This window comes from Ailuropoda melanoleuca, chromosome 14, assembly GCF_002007445.2.
Source record: "Ailuropoda melanoleuca isolate Jingjing chromosome 14, ASM200744v2, whole genome shotgun sequence".
NCBI classification, from domain to species: domain Eukaryota; kingdom Metazoa; phylum Chordata; class Mammalia; order Carnivora; family Ursidae; genus Ailuropoda; species Ailuropoda melanoleuca.
The window spans coordinates 39,595,134-39,607,139 of NC_048231.1; the positions used below are offsets into that span (position 1 = coordinate 39,595,134).

At 41.8% G+C, this 12,006-nt stretch overlaps 1 protein-coding gene across 2 annotated transcripts in view; it reads left to right on the forward strand.

The window, feature by feature from the left end:
• Positions 1-50: 50 nt before the first annotated feature.
• The window catches only part of TRAF3 (TNF receptor associated factor 3), a 109,858-nt gene continuing 97,902 nt past the window's right edge, over positions 51-12,006 (forward strand). The window contains exon 1 of one of the 2 annotated variants that reach the window (XM_034643192.1): positions 51-183. The gene's annotated coding sequence lies outside the window, so the exon portion shown is untranslated. Of the gene's footprint in view, positions 184-5,686; positions 7,677-12,006 lie in introns of those variants that run through there. The other variant, XM_019799277.2, reaches the window with a different exon arrangement.

The following is a 12,006-nucleotide window of genomic DNA, read 5'->3' on the forward strand; positions in this document are numbered from 1 at the left end:
AGGCCCGGCGCCCGGCTGCGAGTGCCCGGTGCGGCGCCACCTCGCCTCCGCCCCCGCCCGGGCCCGCCCGCCCCCCGAGCGCCTCAACTTCGGAAAACTTTGTCCTCGAGGCCGGGCCCCGGGCCCGGGGGCTGGGGTGCCCGCAGCTTTTCAGGAAACGGGGTGCCGAGGCCTCTGGAAAGCGTGAGTCCCGCGGGGTGGGGAGAGCCGGCATCTCCTGCGGGGCGGTGTGTTTTCGCGGTGGGAGGGCCGCTCCGGCTCGGGGGTCTGCATCCGCGGACGTGCTCCCCCTGGCCTGGCGGCGGGGGGGTTTTTTTAAGCCATTATTTAAAAGTTTATACTGAGTCATTGCTCTGCAGATGAACCTCTGACTGATTCATAATCGGGGAGCTGCAGTGGCCTCGAAGGCAGGCGGGTACTGGGCTCCAGCTTTGGGCAAAATGTACACATTCCACCTTTGATTAATAGTAAAGGTCAGGCTGGGCTCCCAGAGGTGCAAAAAATGAAAATGATCCGTGCCACAGTATTTAAAATTTCATCTCGAGGCGCCAGGCTATGGCTCACGTACGCTTTGCCACGTTTTCACACTGTCACCCCATTTGGGAACATCTATTTAATATTTGGACCTGTAGAGAGGATTCTGTGTGGAACATTCTTTACCCTTAATCTGAAAACATAGGAACAAAATGGAAATGGATGAACTGTCGTGGACGTGCTTTGAAATTTAAGAACCCTTCAGATAATGGGCCGTTGAAGGAAACAGTTTTATTTCACGTTTTTCCTATTAAGCTCTGAATCAGATTTCAGACGGAGATACAGTGTGTGTGTGTGCGTGTGTGTTCATCTGTTTTTTTGTGGAGTCATAAAGGCTGCACTGAGTAGCGTTACCTTACTGCTTCTTAATTTACATTCACAGCATACAACTGAGGAGGAGCCATAATTTTTTTTTTCCTGGCATTTGCCGTGAATACACACGGGTGAGGGTTTTGGACACGTATTCTGTAATCTTCTATATATCTATAAAAATCTTATTTAAAAAAATGACCAGGCGGACCGTCAGTTGGTGCTAAAATCTTCGCGTGTCTTTCCCATGTTTGAAAATGGCCTGTTAAAAAGACTGCATCATGTATGGGATGTCTGGCAAAATAGTGCACAGCCGTTCGATTTTCAAGTGAAAGGGCATATTGGCCTTTTTACCCCTTTGTGACTGTATAGATATATATTTAGAATTAGTCTAAAGATGCAAAATTCTTCGTCCAAGCAAAATAAGCCTTATTGGTATGGAAACTGGAAAATATGTAAGATTGGAAATCCTTGTGAGTAGATGCTCATGACAGACACCCTGACAGACCTGGGATTCCAGCATCACTAGTTAAAATCAGCCCCTGTCACGCATGAGGTTTAAGACGTTAAGGTGTCTCACCCAGACGCCATCTGTTCCAGCTGTCACAATGCAGAAGCCAGGGAAGCAGAGAGAACTGACTGGCAGGGAGCATTCCAGCAATTTTTTTTTTTTTAAGATATTCATGTGAATTTTTCTGTGAGGGGAAAGAAGACCAATTATTTTCTTTGGATTCTATTCGTGCGTTTTGGAATTAATAAGATGGCCTCACTTAGTGAGATGGGTGTAAAGACATTCCGCTGGAAACAGGCAATAGCAGTGGTCAGTTGTTTCTGTTAATACCATCAAAATATTCCTACTCTTGTTCATGCCTTGAGGAAAGTCCTTCATTTAACTGAAACATCTGGGCTGCTTCTTGCTGTTTTCCCCTGTGTTTGGGATTTTGATTTTGTAAACACCCTGGCTAGAATCCCTTTATTTTTTTTTTACTGTGCAAAACTGAGAAAGGCCTTTCTGGGGTATTGTCAGGATAGATATGCTAATGAACTGAGGATGAGAATGATTTATCACTCCCTTAAAGTCCTCTGTGATGTTAAAACTGTACTTCAAGAAAGATAAAACTGTCACTGTGGTGTTGCAAGTCTGGGCTGGCTCAAGCAAACAAAGGAAATTGCGTGAAATTTGTCCATCTCTATTTTCTCATCTTCGTATAGCAGGACTCTCCAAACAGCAAGTGATCTGAACTATCAAGTATTATGCAATAGCTGAGTTTCCTTGCCATGGTAAATTTAAGAACTATTAACTTGGTAGAGGAGACGTCTTATGACCAAGGCCCCCTGTGTTGATTCCATAGAGTCAGGACCCCTTGTGTGCTTTTTTTTTTTTTTTTTAACAAGGGTTCATAGAGGAGGAGATATTATTTGGGGAGCAGGGGGGTGAAGGGGAGAGTCATAATATTGATTTCACATGTGGACAGAAACTGGGAAGAGTACTGAGTGAGAAAGAAGGAAGTGAGGCCAGTGGATCTGGAAGGTGACCAGAGAGAGGCAGTGGAGGCCTAACTGTGGAGGTGATGCTTAGGCTTGTTCTGGGCGGGAGGAGTAGAGCCAGGGGGAGAGGACAGATGCCCGTGGGCAGGAGGGCAGTAGACAGTAGAGGTGAATGGGGGGAGGTGCTGCTTGCATCATAGCTAGAGGCTTTGGGTCCAAAGGAGCCAACGGACTAGAAGAAAATGTAATTTTAAACAGAAAGGAAAAATGTAAGAAAACTGTGTGCTTGAGTAGTATCTATGATTCATGATTAACTAAAAAATAGAAAATAACATTCTCATTTTAAAGAGCATTTATTGACTATGTTCTGCACAACACTATTCTGGAGGAGTTGGGGGTGGGGAACTGACCAACCTAGGAAGGAGCAGTGAGGTTTTCATCATTAAATAGTAAAATTTTTTTTGGCTAAAATTTTTTGTCTTGCTGTGCAGACACTTTGGACTGAGGCAGGTCATAAGATGTCATCAACATAGGTAACTGTCGGTTTCTCACAACTCCAAAAATCAGGTGGGAATCTCTTGCTGAATTCTATATTCCTTGAGATAAGTGGATCATTAACTGGGAGTTGGGATTTTTTTTTCTCATCTAACTTTATGTTCAATTAATGTGCCTTGAGTTCCCATAATGTTCTTGTTACACAGCTGGGATGAGTAAGATACAGCACCTGCTTTTAAGGGCATGGTCTCCAGAAGTCTGCCCATGTGCACTGGGAAGGGAGATGCCTGAAACCACAGGTACCGGACCAAGACAGCACCAGGACTGAGGCTTGTGGCAGGAAGAGTGAGGAAAAGTGGAAATTTACCACCCTGCCCTCTGGGAACTGGCGCTCAGCTGGAGTGGGAAGACCCAGCAGGAAAAAACTAAGTAGTCATAAAATGTAGGCTAAAGTGAATTAGTGGATTGTGTTAAAGACTGGAAGTATGGTGGGAATTCAGGAAAGGGGAAGCTTTTGGCTGGCTGGGGGTAGTTGGGGAAGGCATCTGGGAGGCGGGTGTTGAGCCCCAGCATCAGGGAGGCCATTGGGCCTCTTGCAGGACCCTTAGGATGGCAGGAAAAGGATTTCTCTCCACCCCGCTGTGTTTTGGTAAGATGAGATCCGACAAGTTGCTGTCCTGTCACTTGCCAGTCAGACATAGTGCTGGTGATTCTGCCGGTCAGTGGATTTCCAGTTGCCATGTTTCCTGTGCTATCCTCTAGCTCCTAACCAGGAGCTCAAGTGGCTCAGGCGGTATGCCGCTGCGAAGGGCCCAGCCTGCCCTGGGGAGCAGAGCAGTGGGTTGGCAGCACACTGCCGTCTCTACTGTTCTCATTGTAGGTGGAGAGTCTCAAAAAGTGGTGGTGGGGGAGGGGTGTCAATGTTAATAAAAAGCACCTATTCCTTAGGAACCTGTCCCCCCCCACCCCCTGACCTACTGCCCTGTCATCTGTGCTGAAATGGCCTAAATCTCTTTTATTCTCAAGAAACAAAAAAAAATTGGGTCCTGTTGTTTCATTTCATGATTTCCGTTTTTCTAGGGCTTGTTCTGTGCTTTTATTTATTTATTTATATTTTAAACATCTTTTTTTTTTTTTTTAAGATTTTATTTATTTATTTGACAAAGAGAGAGACAGCCAGGGAGAGAGGGAACACAACCAGGGGGAGTGGGAGAGAAAGAAGCAGGTTCCCAGCGGAGCATGGAGCCCAATGTGGGGCTCGATCTCAGGACCCTGGGATCACGCCCTGAGCCGAAGGCAGACGCTTAATGACTGAGCCACCCAGGCGCCCCTATGCTGATTTTAATTACGTTGTTTTTTTTTTAATGGAGGTTATTGGGTAACTTTTTATGAGGCCATTCTACCAAGAAAGATATCAGGCCCGCTGTTCTGATATTCTGATTCCCTTTCCAATTTAAACACAGACTGTGTAGCAGAACCCGAAAGCATATTTATTGGAAACTTGGTTCCTTAAGTGGAGAGAAAAGTTAAATTGATTAACCAAGTAGGATAATAAAATCTTTAGGACAGTAGTAGTATCAGAGTGGTGAAAGATGAGTCTCTAGGAGTCATGATAATTATAGTGAAGGTTTTCAAAGACTGGCTTTCTACTTCGGAAGGTTAATGCCCAGTAGGAGGCCTGCATACCCTAGAGGTAATGAGGAGAGGCTTCTCCTGTCAGTGTTTGTGTCCAGAACTGCAAGTTTGGGAAAGAAGAGACGTGCCAGATGCCCACACAGTAATTCCATGTGGTTTGGCTGATAATGCCTGCAGTCGGGTGTGCCTCGTAGCTGCATCCCTTGACTGTGCCCCCCTGTGCCTACCCCCCTCTCTTCCCTCAGGCTTAGCTCCCTGGTTTGTTGCACTAAGAGGCTTGAATGATGGGAGACTTTATTTGACATTGTAACTTCCCTGGGTGCTTTTAATGACTTGGAAAGGAAGAACAGGGAAACTAGCTCTTGTCTTTCCCTGCTCAGTAATGCCCTGAAGTCACAACTTTATTCTAGAAATTAAATTCTGTCCTTTTTGGATTAATACAGCTTGATATTTGAGATGTAATTATAGGGCAAATTAAGTGTTCTGATTTCAGATGGCTTTTCTGTGTGAGGAAGAGCATGGCATAACTTTAGTGTAGTATGTCTCAAGCCCTTAATGGGAGTCTAGGCCTGTTAAGTTTTAGCTTTAATTTTTTAAGAAGATTAATTTTTTATTTTTTAAGTAATCTCTACACAGAACGTGGGGCTTGAGCACACAACCCTAAGATCAAGAGTCACATGTTCTATGATTGTGCTAGCCAGCCGTCCCTTTATCTTAAATTTTAATATAGATTTTACGTTGTACTCAATAATACATCTGATTTTTTAAAAATATAAACATACTTTGTCTCCCAAATTTTTGAGTACAGTTACTTCTTCAAAAGATGCATTTTGTTTGTCTTTGGCCTCCCTAGGATCGCCAAGGGCTCCCCTGGCATCCTACTACGTGTCCCTGGAGCTGTCCATTCCCCCTGCTTGTGAAGGGGAGGATCCGAATGCCCATCCTGCCCTCCGTACTTGGGCAGGCTGTTGGTTCTCTCTGAATAGGTTTCCCCGTCTCTAAATGGGGCAGAAACCACCACGCACATCGCATCACGTGCTTGTTAGAAGTGAAATGGACAATAAAGCATTCTACTGATGTTGATTTTTTTTTTTTTTTTTTAGAGAGGGAGAGAGAGAGAATCTTCAGCAGGCTCGACGCCCAATGCAGAGCCTGATGCAGAGCTCTATCTCACGACCCTGAGATCATGAAGTGAGGCAAAATCAAGAGTCAGATGCTTAATGGACCGAGCCACCCAGGTGCCCCTGATGTTGATTTTCATAACAATAACTAATACAATAGCTAATCAAGATATAGTAGAATAAGAATGTTAAGATCTTAAAATATGAACATAATATGTCCTTGCCTATGGTAGGAACCGTGGGGACTTTGCAGTTGAATTCCGTCTTTTTATATGGGTGGCTTGGAGTGTTTGGGTTAGTAACTGTCCCAAGTCAGGTAATGGCAAAGCATGGACTGTTCACCCAGACTAGAGTTTTTTCTTTATATTCTTCACTTGTCAAGATTTGCCCCAGGGAAGCTGCTTGGCCTCTATTCCAATTTAGGATAGTTGAGAATTATTTGATCAGCACACATATTTTGAGAGCTTAGTCGGGAGCTATGCTAGCTGTCAAAGCTAAATAGTCAAGTAAGATGCTGTGTGATGGCCAGCCTCAAGGAGCTTCTGTAAGATGATGGGCCAGAAGGGCCTGTGGGTTATGGCACAGTGTGGTAGGGGCCGTGAGGGGAGACCAGAGGTGCTGAGGGAGTGTGGGGTGCCATGTAATTTGGACCGGGGGGTTAGGAGGTGTTTTCTGGGGAGGACAAGCATGAGCAAGGTCACAGAAGAGGAGGAGACGCATTGGCTGGCAGAGCCGCGTGTCAGAGGGCCCACGAGTCTGAAGCTGTTCCCCATGGCTGTGTTTCAGATAGAGGGCTCAGGAGCAGGGAACTGGCTGCCTTTGGGGCCACCTCTGTGCCAGCCTAACTTTTGAAGTAAGAATCATTCCCATTTTACAGATGAGAAAAATGAAGAGCAATAGACCCATTTGACTCTAGAGTTTGTGTTTTCATTACTGTGCTGTGCAGTCATTTTAAGCCGAATTTTAATCCAGTTTTGGATTTTGTTCGCATTCTAGACTTTTTAGTTTTGCTTTCAGATTCTAGTGTTTTAGTTTTGCTGCGATATAGTGCTTTTTAAAGAAATTGTGTATTTCTCCAGCATATGTTTTTCATATGCAGCCTTTTCTTTAACATCTGCTTTGCCTATATTGACTTATTTTTCTAGCCCGTATTCCCTCCGTTCCTTCTTTCTGTTTTGAGTTATTTTCTTTTAGCAGCAACATTGCGTTCAATATCCTTTAACAAATTCAGTTAAGACGTTCTTTACCCTTGTGGTTCGGGTGTTGCTTACGTCTTGCTGAGTAGCAGTCCCAAACCTGATTTACTAATGTGTTTTCTTTCCCCATTCTCTCTCTTAATTTACATTTAAACTGGTAGTCTAGTAATAATGATAGTATTTAGTCATTATGTCTTTATAGAGTTTTACACACATTAACTTGTTAGTGGTGAACAGGTCCCCGAGGCCTGGTCACTCTGTAGAGAGCATGAGGGTTGCAGCCCAGCACAGTCAAATTTCTACCCATTCATCTCAAATGTAATTATAACTACAGATTACTTATGGGAATATAAGTTAAAGGCAAGGAAACCTTCTCCAGATTTAGCAAGGAAGTGATGTTGACTATTCTGGAGAAGATTTTATGTGGTTCTTCTGCTAGAACTGCTGTACAGTTTTGAACACAGAACCAGGAGGGGTCAGTGATGGCTGGATTGAAGTGAGGAGGCTTGTTGCATAGCCATTGGTAGCTCCAGGAAGGGCTGTGAATACTGGCACACAGCTGGACACCGAGGCTGCAAGGTCAGGAGTGGTAGAGGGTAGATTTCTTAGTTCTTAACATAAGTTGGACTTTTTGGTTGCATGCCCTGGCATTGGATAGCAAAGACCTCATATTTCTGGACCCTGCTCTGCCTTTTTCAGGTTGAGGAATGTTCTGGTGCATCTTGGATGGGTCTCTAGTGCTGAGATGACAAGCTTCTCAAGGACACGGTCACTTCATCATATTTTCAGTCTGGCCTAAGATATGCTCAGTAAAAATGAGACAAATATGTGTGGAAGGAGTATGGGTTTGAAATGAGGCCCAATTGAATTCTGCTCCTTCCTTTAGCTAACTATGGCGGTAAGTTACTTACCCTTTCTGAACTCAGTTTTCTCATCGATGAAAAGGTAGTTGTGAGGAATAAAAGTGAGAGTATGAGTGAATGTGAGAACCTAGGATATCGTAAGTGGTAATTCCTCTCCCTCTTTCCTGAGTGATTTCCTAAAGGGAAAACATGCCTTGTTAGCAGGGTGAATGACAGGCTCTCTTGGGAGTATGGCTTGGCCCTGAAAGCTATCCTGTGAGGAAGTGTAGAAGCAGCATGTTATTGGACTATAAAGAAATTATTTGTGATAAAGAGTAAAATGATTTTTAGAAAAGGAATTTTTGCATGTGATGGTTTTTGATAAAATTTATATTTTAGTTTTAGTACATTCTTTTATTATTTAGCAGAATAATATTCTTGATTCTAGTCTTTGTTCAAATGTCACTTCTTCCAGGAGGTCTTCCCTGAACACCTTAATTAAAATAGTCCATGCTGTCACTCTCTAGTCTCTTACCTTGCTTTTTTTTTTTTTTTTAAAGATTTTATTTATTTATTTGACAGAGAGAGAGACAGCCAGCGAGAGAGGGAACACAAGCAGGGGGAGTGGGAGAGGAAGAAGCAGGCTCATAGTGGAGGAACCTGATGTGGGACTCGATCCCAGAACGCCGGGATCACGCGCTGAGCCGAAGGCAGACGCTTAAACGCTGTGCCACCCAGGCGCCCCTCTTACCTTGCTTTTTAAATTCGTAGCAGAAAATTTTTGTTGATCATCTTAACCCACGTACTAGGGAAGTGCCTGGTGTGTGGTAGGTACTCAAGTATTTGTATGGATGAATCCATATACTGTCATCTAACCACATTTTCTTTTATTGAGGCAAAATTCACATAACATGCAATTAACCATCTTAAGTGTGCAGCTCAGTCGTATTTAGCATATGCACAGTGTTGTGCAACCATCAGCTTTCTCTAGTTTCAAATCTTTTTCGTCACCCCCTAAAAAAAACCTTATACCCATTAAGTAATCGTTCCCCATTCTCTCTTCTTCCCAACCCCTGGTAACCTCTAATCTACTTTCTGTCTCTATGGATTTGCCTTTTCTGGACATTTCTTATAAAAGGGATCATACAACATGTGACCTTTTACGTCTGGCTTCTTTCACTTAGTGTAATGTTTTTGAAGTACAGCTAAATTGTAGCATGTGTAAGTATTTTTTTCCTTTTTATGGCTGAGTAATATTCCATTGTGTGTGTGTATACCACAAATTACTTATCCATTCATCCACTGATGAATGGATTGTTTTCCCCTTTTGGCTATTATGAGTAATTTCTATAAGTTTCTGTGTAGACGTGTGTTTTCATTTCTCTTCTGTGAAATACCTAGGAAATGGAATTGCTGGGTCATATAGTAATTCTCTGTTTAACTTATTCCCACAAGCAATGTGCTAGGTTCTAATTTCTGTACATTTTCACAAACATTTTTGTATGCATGCATGTATATATGTACATAAGCTGTTCTAGTGGATGTAAAGTAATATTTTTATTATAATATTGTATTTCCTTAATGGCGAGTGATATTGAACATCTTTTAATTGTATGTCTTTTTTGGAATGATGTCCATTCAAACCTTCTGCCCATGTTTTAGTTGGGTTGTTTATCTTTTTGTTGTTAAGTTGTAAGAGTTCTTTATATATTTTAAATATTAAACCCTTATTAAGTATGTGGTTAACAAATATTTTCTTCCATTCTGTAGGTGTTTTTTCCACATGCTTAATAAATGCCCTTTGAGGCACAAAAGTTCTTAATTCTGATAAAGTCTTATTTATTTATTTTTTCTTTTTGTTGCTTGTGCTTTTGGTATCAAATCTGAGGAGAATCTGTTGCCACATCTGAGGTTGTGAAGATTTATCCCTGTATTTTATAGTTTTAGCTCTTACATTTAAGTCTTTGATCCATTTTGAGTTAATTTTTGTATTTGGAGTGAGCTAGGAGTTCCACTTCATTCTTTTGTACGTGGTTATGCACTTGTCCCAGCACCATTTGTTGAAGGGACTATTCTTTCTCCATTGGATGGTCTTGGCACCCTTATTGGAAATCAGTTGGCCATAGATGTTTGAATTTATTTTTTGGACTCTCAGTTCTGTTCTCCTGCTCTTTAAGTCTGTTCTTATGCATGCCAGTGGCATACTGTTTTAATTACTGTAGTTTTGTAGGAAGTTTTGAGGTAGTAAGAGAAGTATGAGTCTTTCAACTTTATTTTTCTTTTTCAATATTGCTTTGACCACTTGGGACCTCTTGCAGCTTCATATTAATTCAAGGATCAGTTTTTCTCTTTCTGCAAAAAAAAGGTCATGGGAATTTTGATCAGGATTGCATTGAATCTGCTTTGGGGAATTGCCATTTTAACAGTGCTAAGTCTTTGGATCCATGACTGTGGGGTGTCTTTCCACTTATTTACATCTTTAATTTCTTTTAGCAAGATTTTGTAGTGTCAATGTACGAATCTTTCACCTCCTTGGTTAAATTTATTCCTAGATATTTTGTTCTTTTGGATGTTTTTTACATGGAATTGTTTCCTTAGTTTTCTCCCAGAGTATTCATTGTGTATAAAAACACAACTGATTTTTGTGTGGTGATAATATACCCAGATTTCACTGAATTTGGTTATTACCTCTAGTAGTTTTTCTGGGGTTTTATGGGATTTTCTATATATACAATGATGCTATATGCAAATAGGGATAGTTTATCTCTTTCTTTCCAATTTGGATGCTTTTTTTTTCCCTTTTTCTTTTTCTTGCCTAATTGCTCTGGCTACAACTTCTAAAATGTTGAATAGCAGAAGTGAAAGCAGACATTCCTGTCTTGTTTCTGGTCTTAGAGGAAAGTTTGCAGTCTTTCACCATTGATTATGAAGTCAGGTGTGGGTTGTTTGTTTGTTTTTAATAAATGCCCTTTATCATGTTAAGGAAGTTCCCTTCAATTCCTGCTTGGCTGAGTGTTTTATCCTGAAAGGATGTTGAGTTTTGTTAAATGCTTTCTGTGTGTCTATTGATATGATCATGTGTTTTTTTCCCCCCTTATTCTATCAATATGGTATATTTATGTTAATTGATTTTGGTGTGTTGAACCATCTTTGCTTTCTGGGATAAATCTCACTTTGCCAGGGCGTACCATCCTTTTAATGTCTTGTTGGATTTGATTTGTTAATATTTTGTTGAGATTTTTACATCCAGGTTCATAAGGGTTATGGGTTTTTAGTTTTCTTGTGGTACCTTTGTCTGGCTTTTGTATTAGGGTACCAACTGCATTTTGATTGGACGTCCCGTTTCTTCAGAAAATTGAACACTGTCCTGTCCTCAGTAGTGTGTAGAAAATTCTAAGAGGGTTTTGAAGCAGACAGGATGATGGTGATCATGCCACATACCTTTCCAACATAAGACTGCCCTTCATGGACTATCACTGGGAAAATCCTGGCTGACGCTACCACGATAACTCTGTCTACCGGTGGAGAATGGAGGAGGGGACACTATTCCTGATGCCAGGATAGGAGAAAGATGTGCTTGTCATTTTCTGAAAAACCTACGGATTATCCCAGATAATGATTGCTGAATAACAAATTGTTGTAAGCATCAATGACCTAAAACAGCAGTAATCTATTACTAGAGCTCATGGTCCTGTGTGTTGATCAGGCAGGGTTCATTTGGGTGATTCTTCTGCTCTGTGTGGCATTAACCGAAGTACTCACTGGTATTCATCTGGTGTCTGGTCTGGAGGTCCAACGTGGCTGGATGGTTGGAAGGACTGGCTTAGTGGTTCTTCCTTTTCCATGTACTGTCAGGCCATCTGCAGATGGCTTCTCTGCCAGGGTGGGTGGAGTAGGATTCCTACAGTGAGTATTTTAGGAGAGGAAGCAGAGGCTGACAGATGGGTGCAGCATTATTTCTGCTATGTTCTATTGGTTAAAGAACCTGCAAGGTACTACTAGTTTTAGAGAGAGGGGACACATTGACTAGCTCTTGTTGAAAGGAGTGTCAAGGAATTTGTGGCCCTCTTTAACCTACCACATGTGTGGTGGTTCGATTCCAGTGCTGTCAGCAGTGTGTGTTGTATACGCTTTGTAAGACAGGCTTTTGTCGGCTAAAATGGAAACCCCACCTGTTGTGTGTTATCAGTTTTCTGTGAGAAAATACATTCTGTGTTCTGAACCAAGAATTCATGAATAAAATTTTGGAATACACCCATTCATAAAATGGTAATTCATAAAATGGTAATAAAATGTGTGTTTTATTTACTTAATCAGTAGGCATTCTTGATCATCTGTCAGTTTTTCAAGCACAAATTCGTGTCTATATATTTTCCTTCCTGTTAG